Source organism: Lissotriton vulgaris, chromosome 6, assembly GCF_964263255.1.
Source record: "Lissotriton vulgaris chromosome 6, aLisVul1.2, whole genome shotgun sequence".
NCBI lineage: Eukaryota > Metazoa > Chordata > Amphibia > Caudata > Salamandridae > Lissotriton > Lissotriton vulgaris.
Window position 1 is genome coordinate 1,371,897,247 of NC_141694.1, and position 12,808 is coordinate 1,371,910,054.

Here is a 12,808-nt window from a genome sequence, read left to right on the forward strand (position 1 = left end):
GCGCCAAAATGGCCGCCTTTAAGGTTGATGAGAACATAGGTAACTGGGGCAGGGCGTTTGGCATCGCCCTAGAGTGGGTTGTCCTAGACACTGAAGCCGCCAGCCACGCCCCCGGAGGCGGGCGGAGGCGGGTTTACGCCCGCCCGAAGAAGGATAAAAGGAGCAACAAGCCAGAGAAGCATCCTCTTGTTCCTGTGCTCTGAAGCTGCACCTCCCCGCCGCACGTGAGCTCGAGACGGAACGAAGAGCCTTTTTTGACCCACCCACCAGCCCCTGGAGACAGCAAGTGGTTTGAAATAAAGTTCTGATGTGGCAACCCAATTTTTCTTACAGGTTGTTGTGATTAAAGTTTTGATGCAGTATGCAATAAAGTCGATAATTCCTTACAGTATATTTTTTGAATAAAGTATTTGCACCAGTGTTGATCAGTGATGTTTCAGTAATCATACTTTGAGCATCTGTTGTCGTTTAGTTTTAGTCTTTCTAGTTTAATGTCGTATTTATTTTTCGGTCGGGCAGTAAGGTCATGATCGGTGAGCAGTAATTGGAGATCCCTATGGGGGGGCGTCACCCATTACGGATGGGAGCGCCCGGGGGGAGGTGGCCATTGGCCCCTCAACGGGGAGGCGGTCCCTTCTAAGGATGGGACGCCGAAAGGAAAGGGAAGGCGGTCAAGGCCCCTCCCTGGATAGGAGGGGCTACGTGCCCCTCCTGGGAATTTCCCGGGGCCAGGACATCTGCGACGGCAGATGTGGTAAGTTGTGTGGGGTGGGGAGGGGGGTCTACGCTACCTTCTAGACACCTCACACGAGTCCTCGGACGACCTTAAAATGGCGTCGAGTTAATTGGGGCCCCCGTCAAGACAAGGGAAATTGGTATGTGCACATGAGGTACAGCCCTCTGTGCGGTCGCCCCTCGCAAGTGGGGGGGTATTTCGGTTTAGGGATCTGACACCGGTTACGACCTTGCCGTTGGCCCTTAACGTTAGGATGTACAATTTCAAGTTAAGAATGTATTTGTAGGATGTTAGTTTCGGCTAGGAGAACCTTTGTATTAGAAATATGTTAAGGTTAGCCAAAACATCGTAATGTGGAAATGAAATTGTACATGATATGAAACTGTTATTTTAATGTTTTGATTTTGTTTCATATTTTAATAAATACGGCCGGGAAGGGAAACTCCCTTCCCGCCTTCCAAAAGTTCAGAACTGTTTCCGGTTTCCCATCCTTGGGGATTGTGTTGAGAGGGGGTGGCGGGTATCTCAGCCATATGCTGTTCCTCAAGAAGTGATGGAGTGATAGTCAGGTAAACCTGAGCCAACTACACCCCAGAGGGGGTTTAGAGTTGGGAATCCATATCTTGGATATTAATGCCCTCACACAACCGTTCAGGTGTCATGCTTCATCATATGGGCTGCTCCTCATTGGGTCGGCGGTGCAATACCCAACGGGCTCCCTGTAATAGGGGCACTTTACCAGAGATATTTTATCCAATAGCCATATGGTGAAGTGCGGGTGTGGGGCCAGAACTGTGTAGATGTAGGGTAGTGCTTTAAAATAGGATTCGGAGTACCTAGAGAACAAAATTTTATTCTGGGTGTCTCCTGTCCTAAGTAAAAACAAACAACAAGGCTCATTTCCCAAGCGTAATGTCTCGGGTTAGAGTGTATTTATTGAGAAAGTGCAGGTCAACATGTTTCTCGCTCTCAGTGTATTTTACTAGCGATTCTTCGGGACCAGAAAGATAAAATTATCTACACTTAAAAAAATGTAAACTTTTTTTGGGTGGCATGGAATTTCCATCACAATCAATGTCTACTTATTAGTTTACCTGTTTGAACCCGGATCTACCCAATTCTGTAGAAAAACAGGCTGCCTTTATCCAACACCTGGGCTCCACGAAGTGGCCCCCTTTCCTTTCTGGGGTGGTGCAAGTTTGCGGCAGGACAGCCGCCAACAAATACCGCTCATGGGGAGGTCCAACTAGCGAACTGCAACCGAACATAGGTTAGCTGTTATCCCCATACAGACTTTATTAAAGGTACAGGCAGTCATTATCTCTAGTTATTTAAAAGCATATGGCCACAGTCCCAACGTGTTTCGAGTTTGCCTCTTCTTCCTTGGGCACTGCAGTCATAACGCGCATATTTACACTTAATCTCTAAATTAAGCTATAATTTTATGCCACGAATTGGCGAATCTGCTGCTTTCTGGGAGATGAAGTTTCACATTAAGTCCAGGATGGATGCGCGCTGAATTGAAATGCAAGATAAAGCCCATCATGGGCCCCAGAGAACAGGCTGCCTTTATCCAACACCTGGGCTCCACGAAGTGGCCCCCTTTCCTTTCTGGGGTGTTGCAAGTTCGGCGGCAGGACAGCTGCCAACAAATACCGTTCATGGGGGGGTCCAACTAGCGAACTGCAACCAAACACAGAGCTGTTATCCCCAAACAGACTTTATTAAAGGTACAGGCAGTCATTATCTCCAGTTATTTAAAAGCATATGGCCACAGTCCCAACGCGTTTCGAGTTTGTCTCTTCCTCCTGGGGCACTGCAGTCATAACGCGCATATTTACACTTAATCTCCAAATTAAGCTATAATTTTATGCCACGAATTGGCGAATCTGCTGCTTTCTGGGAGAAGAAGTTTCACATTAAATCCAGGATCGATACGCGCTGAATTGAAATGCCAGATAAAGCCCATCATGGGCCCCAGAGAACAGGCTGCCTTTATCCAACACATGGGATCCACGAAGTGGCTCCCTTTCCTTTCTGGGGTGGTGCAAGTTCGGCGGCGGGACAGCCGCCAACAAATACCGCTCATGGGGAGGTCCAACTAGCGAACTGCAACCGAACACAAGTGAGCTGTTATCCCCAAACAGACTTTATTAAAGGTACAGGCAGCCATTATCTCCAGTTATTAAAAGCATATGGCCACAGTCCCAACGCTTTTCGAGTTTGCCTCTTCTTCCTGGGGCACTGCAGTCATAACGCGCATATTTCCACTTAATCTCCAAATTAAGCTATAATTTTATGCCACGAATTGGCGAATCTGCTGCTTTCTGGGAGATGAAGTTTCACATTAAGTCCAGGATGGATGCGCGCTGAATTGAAATGCAAGATAAAGCCCATCATGGGCCCCAGAGGACAGGCTGCTTTTATCCAACACCTGGGCTCCACAAATTGGCCCCCTTTTCCTGGGTTTTGCAAGTTCGGCGGCAGGATAGCTGCCAACAAATACCGCTCATGGGGGGGTCCAACTAGCGAACTGCAACCGAACACAGGTGAGCTGTTATCCCCAAACAGACTTTATTAAAGGTACAGGCAGTCATTCTCTCCAGTTATTTAAAAGCATATGGCCACAGTCCCAACGCGTTTCGAGTTTGCCTCTTCTTCCTGGGGCACTGTAGTCTTAACGCGCATATTTCCACTTAATCTCCAAATTAAGCTATAATTTTATGCCACGAATTGGCGAATCTGCTGCTTTCTGGGGGATGAAGTTACACATTAAGTCCAGGATGGATGCGCACTGAATTGAAATGCCAGATGAAGCCCATCATGGGCCCCAGAGAACAGGCTGCTATATCAAAAGAGAGAGAGAGAGAGAGACATATACATATATATCCAATGGTCCTATGAGCTCACAAAATGTTCCTTCAGCAGCTGGCATGGCAGTGTATGCACGGAACTGATCACCCATGTTTTTGACATCAAACACATTCCTCTGTCAACCCATACACAGTTTACATAGCCTTGAAAAACAGTGAACTGTGAACGAGGACTAAGCGTAAAAAGGAGCTACTCATGCAATGTTACATAGCTGCCACCTTAGGACTGATATTGAAACTGAGTAATCATTTCAAATCAAGTACATTACTACCTACTAAACTGATATGTGATTAAAACACTTTAGTTGTTGTAACCCTTGAATAGAGACGGTACTGACTGGTATATCAATCTTGTTATGAGAGATCTACTGCAATTTCGAAAGTCCTTTGTCAAAGCAGGAAATCATAAAGTTCCAATAAAGCCCATGTGGGCAGTACCCAGCAGAGCTTTGTGGTAACCATTTACCTGATTAATTAGATGAGCATTCTATATGCAATACCCCACTGTAGTGCCAGTGGTTTGTACTGTTCCTTATCATGTCTCCACCTAACAATATGACAAAATTGCTGTCAAAAAGGGCGTTATTGTTCATACAAACATCTTTCCCAAGTGGGCTAAAAGTGATTATTACCACATCGGCTTGAATTGGGTGCTTGATATGTAAGAAACTTAAAAAGCTCACAATTATAACTGAAACTTTATACACTATGTGACTAATATAGATTAGTAAAAGGAAATTCTCAGCTTTCATGACAACTCCTGGTGCAGAAATCAACTGTGTGCTACTGTGTGAAGAAGTTTAAAAACATAACCTGAAGTTGTTGCCACTTTATACCTGCACTGGAAACCAAAATACATGATTAGCGGGGTCTGAGGGCTTAACGGACTAATGCAACCACTGTAGGAGCCTGTGTTTGACCTCATGGTCAAAGGTTAATATCCTGGCAGTTCCTTTCAGTTTGATAAAATGAGTGCTGTTGGGTAACAAGAAACATCTGACGAGCTGGAGGAACACTTGACTAATGGGACTCAGCGAAAAAAGAAGGAGATGTCAGCAGGCCTGGATGTCAGTATAGTTTGGGTTAACTTTGGATATCTTGGATGGAGATTTTTGCTTGCCTGTGTCGTTGTGGGAAGAACTATTGCTGAAGCTACAGATAAATCAGTTATTGTAAGTATCTTTGCATATGTCGTGTAGTACGGTAAAACCTGCCTATCTGAAAAAGAAAAATAATTTGTTCTCACTCCAATGCCTCTTTTTTGTCACCCACAAGTCTAGTCAAGGTGCAAGGGTCGAAAGAGGCCTTCTTTAAGAAGTGCGGGCAGTGTGATGCCGATGATTTTCATCCTTGTGGCTTGTCCCAGTATACCTAAGTTCTGGGGAGAGGTCGGTAAGGTTTTGCATGGAAGTAAGCCCCAAATTACTTATTTTTGGATGTTCGCCTGAATCGGGGTACCGCAGGGCAATAGTAGCAAAAGGTTGTTTTCCTTAATTTTGCTGGAGAGAAGAGAAATTTGCAAGCAGTGGATGTCTACCTCGTGTTTTACTAAAACTTAATGGTTGAACTCAGATATATATGTTTTCAAGATGGACGCAGGTTGACCCCGCGGAAAAAAAACTAATGTATGGGTCCCCTTGATCACAGGGTTGGGAGGAGAAGGCGGGGAGTAGACCACAGGGGCAAACTAGAGTGGCTCTCTACTTGGTCCAATGATTACAGCCAATTGGGCTTCCGGACGTGGTGTCGGGTAAATTTTAGCCCGTGAAAGTCAGAACCTTCTTCCCCAACTCAGAAACCAAGTGCTTCTCCAGGACGGATCTGTTTGCCTGCTGGAGATCTAGGTGGTCAGCCGGAAGTGAGCATGTCAAATGAGAACTAAAAGAACCCAATAAACATCTGTGATTCAGTGCCAAGATGCCCTTCTGGATGAACGTTAGCTTTACAAATACACATGTTATGTTGTAATTAAAAAACAGATTCAATATAGTTAGCATTGTTTTGCATTTGTTTTCAAGTTGCGTGGGTGTGAGGTTAATAAAAGAAAATCTATACCTCACTAGATACACTTACCTTCGCAATATTTTCGTTCTAGCTAAAAAGCCCACAATATTTTTGTAGGACTTTGTCTTTCTGTCCTCAGTCTTCTGACATACACCCATGCACATCTGTAAGCCCGAACCCTGATCCACTGCACCAACCCTATCCCTCTCATTACTCTCCTCTTCCTAAGTCTTCAGTGGTATACATTTGTAATAAAAAGTTTGTGGACTTTGGTGCTGACCTTTCGCACGATTTGCCCAATACCACCTCTCAAACACAATAAAGAGAAAGCACCTTTTTCGTCCGTTTAGCAAAATCCCAACGATGCTGATTGTATGTGTAAGTGAAGTGAAGTCGGAACCTGAAATTCACGACGGAGATATACGGCCTCCTTAAATGTTCTTGGTGTTGTGTTGATATCTTTGTTCTATAAAATGATTTACTGCTTCGGAAACTATAGGAAATCCCTTTGCAGAAACCCTCCAACATCCTCTCTAATCAGATAATGATTGATGGAACACGATGGTAAAATAAATTGAATTATATTATATTCTCCTTGGGAAACATAATTAAGTTGTAAAGCAATCCCATGAAATCGTGTAATCCCTGTATCATTGAATCTCTGACTTCTATTATGTGATCAATAATATTATTAATTAAGCACGATTATTTTGAGAGGATGCATGAACCTTTAAACACTGCTTTAGTTTGGCTCATATTGTTAAAAAAGAAACCGTACATCATTGATTACAGCCACCTGTCATCCAATAATAACAATTTCAACAAACCTATGAAACGTGTCAGGTTAAAAGAATTATTTATTTATTTATTTATTTTTAGAGTTTTCTATAGCGCGAACTAGAACCGATAAGGTTAAATTAAAAGGAAACACAAAAACGGTTCCATCAATATATTACTTAGCATTTTGTAAACTTTTAATTAAAGTGCATATAACAAAGTGTGATATTATCATACGATAAAGGGAAAACAGCGTTTCTGTTATCATTTAAGTCGAATCCTCGACATTTGTATTGCGTAATTGCATACACCGACACGGTAATTGCATGAAATTTCCAATATTATTCACAGTACGTCATCATTGTTTCTAACACCAATCAAGCCTGCACGGTGCCAAACTGTTAATGTGTGGAAAACGTGTCCAAGCCAAAGTAACGCACTTCTTCGAGAGTAAAATATTGTCAATGTTATTGGAGAAAAATTGGAAGGAGGACCAATAAAAGTATAAGGAAACTATCATACCGAAACAGAAACACATATATCATTCCTTCAAGTGAGGATACATCTTCTGTTATCGATACATGAGGTGGAAACTCTAATTTTCTAAAACATGTAGAATTTTAATACCAAAAGTGATACCGAAATTTGTTGCATGTTGTGTAATATTATACTATGCGATGTTATGTTACACTATGCTATTGTATGTCACTTGACATCTTATTTGATCAGGGGCGTAGGAGACACTAAAATTCTGGGAGGAACAGGGACAACCTTGTGGACTTTCCAGTGACCCTATACAAATCACCGCCCGTTAAATAAATACAATCGCATACTTTTAAAGTGAAATATTGAGAAAAGGAGGCGTATAGTCACAGTTTGCATCATGCTTTATTGTTATTTACATTCATATAATAATCAGACCAAATGTTAAAAAAATATGTATATGAATCTTGCATCTTCATGCACCAAGCAAACAAAGGTCGCTGATTTAGGGTGGGTCATCGTGTTTGCAAGTGCATTATGGTTTGAAAAGTACCTGCTCCAGCAATTTTCAGGCAACAATAAAAATGTGAAGATAACTTTGGTGATTAATATTCTTTATTGAGAGAGATCGGAGTTTTGTCTAGTGACAGTATTGACTCACATTAAGGTAGCCACAGTGGGGTAATATGCCTGCTGCAAAGAACGTTTACCACGCAGATCACAAAATGCATATCATGTAAATAGGTCAGTGAGGTACTTCTTTTGTCTCAGAGATTCTTTTGGTATTTGCAGTTTATAAGTTAAAATTCTAACATTGAACAGTGAGCTGTTAACCGTCATCAAAGAGCTGCATAAAGTATAGATTAGAACGTTATGATTTTTACCCAGTCTTTCTTTATCCTAATGTTGGAAAATGGGTTCATTGGGATAAAAAACAATTCGGATTATTAATGAGAACACTCTAACCAGGGTGTTGTGTTTTAAGTTTGTGCTTCTCTAGTGTTGCAAAGCCACCCTGTGCCCTGGGCACTTCCCAACCTTTTGCTGACTGGTACTGGTGGTACCTGACTCTGACTGACCCTGGCCGCTGCCTAAACAGGCCCCAGGGCCAGGGCCTATTCTGAAAGAGACACTTAAAAATACAGGGAAAACACCTAAATACACGTGGGTGCACTATGGGTTAGGGTACCCCAATGACTGGCATGACCTCTCCTATATTGCCCAAGTACATAATAGAGCAAGGGGATTAGAACTACCTTTAAAGTCCCTAGAATATAATAGGGCATGGCAGTTTAGAGGCCAGCAGCCCTTTATGCGCTTGCATGTGTGCACTGCGAAAGCCCGAGGTCACTTTAAAAGTAGCCCTGTGTTGTAGGACTGCTGAGGAACTTACAAATTCATCAACTACAATGTTGGGGCAAAATTAAGTTAAGTGGAAAAATGTTTTCCAATTAACTATGGCTGTATCATATCTGCCACATAATACATAATCTGCTGCATAATCTAACGATTTCACCCAAAACTATTTTGTAGCTCAAACGGATCAAAAATTACTAAAAGAAATATGATTTATGTTGCTGTGAAGTGTAGGGCCTTTTGCAAAGGTTAACTGGTCACCTTTCCCACAGCTGCATTTGTATGTTACACAAGTACTAATGAGGCAAAAGCTTTGCAGAGGCTGTTAGTATGTATAAATATGTCAAAATAATAAAGTATCATAAAATGTACTGCATTACGCTGCAGCCTTTCTATTGTTGCATAATTTAGTCAACACTGCAGCATAATTTTGGCCTCCATTGCTGCATAACTCCAGTGACCCGAAAGCAGGCTGCACATGTTAAAAATGTTTGTGCATGAAGCAGAGACCAAGAAGTTTGCAAACTTAGGGGCTGATTACAATGGCAGATGGACTTCACTCTGTCCGCCATTGAATCAGGGAATGGGACAGCCGGCCTTCAAGGTGGCTGCCCCACGATAGGCATTAAGTGCAACCGCCACTACGGCGTTCGCAGTGCCTATCTTTTACATTGCAGCAGGTGCTGTTGGCTGCATCATCTGCCGCAATGTAAAAAAGAGACGTTACATATATCACTGCACTATGTGGCAGGCACAATGTGGTGCCTGCCACATGGTGCAATGATATGTAGGGGGCATAATAGATGCCCCCTAGGTCCCATGTCTGGGGGCTGGGGTGAAAGGGGCCTGCTACGGGCCCCCACTGTCCCTTTCCGCCAGTTTTTCGATGGTGGGAGAAACGCCATGGATAGGCTGGCAGGTAAGGGACATCATAAACCCTAGTGCAGTGCCTGGTAGGCACCATCAGCATTGTAAGAACCACGAGCCACTCCGCTGCACTGGTGTGCTCAAGGAGCCCGTTGGGTGTTTGGCGGTTGGTCTTTCCGACCGCCAAGGAACCACCCGCCATTGTAATATGGCGGGCGGTGAATCAGGTGGCGGTGGGAGCGCCACAGACAGGGCAACGTGGCGGTCTCACTGCCATTATAACCACTCCCTAAGTTTGGTGTGCATGCAAATCCTACATTCCCAACCCTAGCTAAGTTGCAGGAGTACTGCTGGAAAAGGCCAATGGAGGTACCAATGGGTGAGGTGGACTGGCCTCAAGGGTGTTGTGACCTCAGTAACATTGTCACTGTTGATCTAGGGTGTGCTTCTTCGTATGCCTGCTCACAAGACTGGAGGGGAACTGCAGTATGGGTTGTTGTGGACAGGCCTTCAAGGTTAACTCACACTTGCCACCGTTAGGGTCCACCTGCGGGTGCTAAGACACCAGGGCTTCTAAGGTCTATCGGGCCTTCTAACGTTTAACATCGGAATGAGCTCTGTCAGGAGTGTGGTCCGGTGGACTGGTCATGAAGGCTGAACATTCCTCTCCAGTTCCAAATTCAGCAGCTCTTGCCAGACTGCCCCATCCTCTCCCACACAACACCATACAGCCCCACTTAGAGAAACTTGCACTGCCTTCAGCTACAACTCAATTGTGCTGTGACTAAATTCAAATTATGCACTAGTCAATGGTAAAATAATACCTGAAAATAATGAATAACACCCTGGAAAAAGCAAACACTCATAGGCAATGCAAGAATAAGCAAAGCATGTGAACTGTAATCAGTAGCATCATGGTTACCTTAACGGTTTTAAACTCATTATTCAGAAATCAGTAAGTGATTTTGCCTGAAAAGTTCAGGACATGGCAACAGGACCAGGAAGGGACCCGTTTAAATGTCCAATGCTTCTATTGTTTCAAAATGTAAGCAGTTTGGTTTAAAAAAAACACATCCTAGAACACAGAGCTGCATTTCATAAGCTAAAATAATTAAAACAGTTAAAAACAATCATATTAAACGTTTCCACTCCACCCATCAACCAGGTATTGCAGTCCCTTTAGGGATGGTGCACTTCCCCACCCTGGGAAAACAATGTTGTTCAAAGAAAGTAGAGCTTTCACTGGCAAACTCTGTAAAGTGGTGCTAATATGTGTGGGTGTAAATAACAGTCTGGCCTATCTGTTGACCACTCTGTATTGCTTTATTTAGGTATTTAATTATTTTTTCTCTATGTCCTGAGGTTTTCTTTTGAATAGAAAACGGTCAGAAAATGAGGACATTTCCAGCCAGAGTGTTCCACATTTTTTGGATCCCTTTCACAGGGGAGCAACTAAAGAAAAGGAGAGGCAAGAGAGAGTACAAGAGCTGTCTCTTAAAATCAATCACCAAGGAGGAGCAAGACAGAGACAGATGAAGGAATAAAGAGAGAGAGAGGGGAGGAGGGCAGTTGCTAGAGGCAGATCAGGGGAAGTGGACACAGTCCTTGCCTTCTCTGGGCATGAAGGAAAAGAGACATTGTTTTTTTTCCTTCTCTGCCCTTCCCAGAACGCAAGCCTTCCTGCAGCATAACAAAGGGCAGAGGGCGGTGGCCTCTTTGACTCCAGGCAGATCAAGTGCAGGGCCGCTAGGTAGCGCTTTCGCATGCTAATGGCCCTGCGAATAACAGAAGGGAAAGGGAAAATCCTTTTGTCCCCTTGTTCCGCCCCACCCTTGTCCCCTGTGCCCCTCCACTTCAAAATCTGGGGGGGATATATCCCCCGCGTCCCCCACACTTCCTATGCCCATGTATTTGATGTTTTGGTGTATCAGCGTTCTTCATATTTTGTAATGCTCAGCCCTTCTCCCAGATCCCCACAGAGCACATGTTTTGAGTTGACATGCTTTGTCAGTGTGTCGCAAATGGCAGCAGACATTACAAGGATGAGGGGAGAGGGGGTTAAACTGTAAACCCATTAAGGATTATGAATTGCACTAGGGCACTGGAGGTGGAGGCCTGGGTTGTAGCTCTCTTCTCAGTCTTCACATCCTTTCTATGCATTTTCCTCTGTCGATTTCGGCTGTCACTGTCCCCAAATTCTGTCACTGTCCTCATATTCTACAACTCTCTGCTTTCCTTTCAGTATCCACTTCTTCTGTCTGAATCCTCTTCTCCAGCCAATGTCCATCTTTCGTGTCACTGGTCACTCTTCTGTGAGTGTCTGTGTTTCTTTCAGTATCTTTCTCTCCCATCACTGCTCCTCTTCTCTTACTCTACCATGCCTACCTCAGACGTTGCTTTTCTCTCCTGTCACTGACCCTCTCACCTGTCACAGCCATTGCTCCCATCATTGTCTCTTTTTTCCAGTCCTCTGTTGTCAGGGTCTCTCTTTCATATCAATGCCCTCTTCAGAGTGACAACATACCCTTTCAGTGCTCACCCTTTTTTCTTCTCTCCTACCAATGACCACACATCATTCCTATCGCTTAACTCTCTCTTGCCACCTCCCCCTATTATTGTTCACCTCTCCTGCTGCTGCCCCTTCTCTGTCTTAGCCCCCCCTTCTCCATCAATTCTTACTAGCTGTGATCACTGGAAGTATTGTAGCAGTGAAACAATCAGTGTTGATGTGGATAACTTAACGCAGACCACTAGCCTGTCAAAACCTGAGCATCAATACTTACATAGTGCCCTCTTCTCTGTGCTGCTCCATATAGGTAACTGTACTTGGTCACATTAAGCTTTGTGAGTGAGCTTGTTCACTCACCAAATATGACTCCTGATCCCACCAGTCAAGTGCAGCCCATACTGCCAAGAAAACTCTGTCGTGCTGGTGATGTGAGAGTCAATGTTATGTTATTTTATGTTATGTTGTTATGTTGTTATGTTATGCTATGTTATTGAAATTCGGAGCTCACATGGCAGAATGGACGTCAGGAACAGATTGCAGCCATAACAACTGAATTAACACCCTTGGTGTCAAAGCCTGTTTTGCTAATAGCCAGGTATTGACTTGTTTCCTAAAGAGAATTTTGTAATGAGACAACATGAAAGATTTGAGCAGTGTTAAGAAGCTAGAGATCATGGTGTCTGATAAACTGCAGAAATTCTCATGCCTTAATTTCAAGGTGTGCAGAATAGGCTGTGATTTTTCCCAAACCCTTTAAATGCAAATATTCTGATGCGAAGCATTTGCCAGGTGCTGTAAATAAGGTCTAATCTACGTTTTACAGATTGGAATAAGGCATTACTGGCAGAATCAGTGTCCACCACACTAATTTCAACAATGGTTTGCCCTTCTTTCAGCTATTTAGCTTCCCTCCCCCGATGACATTTGTAGGTTCTTCTTAGTGACAGTTAACTGTTGCAGTCATTTCACTTTACTCAGAATTCCAATCCATACAACAACTCCTATTTGCACACAGAACATGATTTTATTTAGTATTTATGATGTAGAACCTTACCAGCCAACACAGCTTTGGATCGAAAATACATCACATTTAAGCCACTCCTCCAAGTGATGTACCTAGAAGAGGACAAGTATGGACCAGCTGCAACTGCTTACTGAATGTAGCAAGCAAAGCCTTCAACTATTGGCAGGCAGGGCCTCATG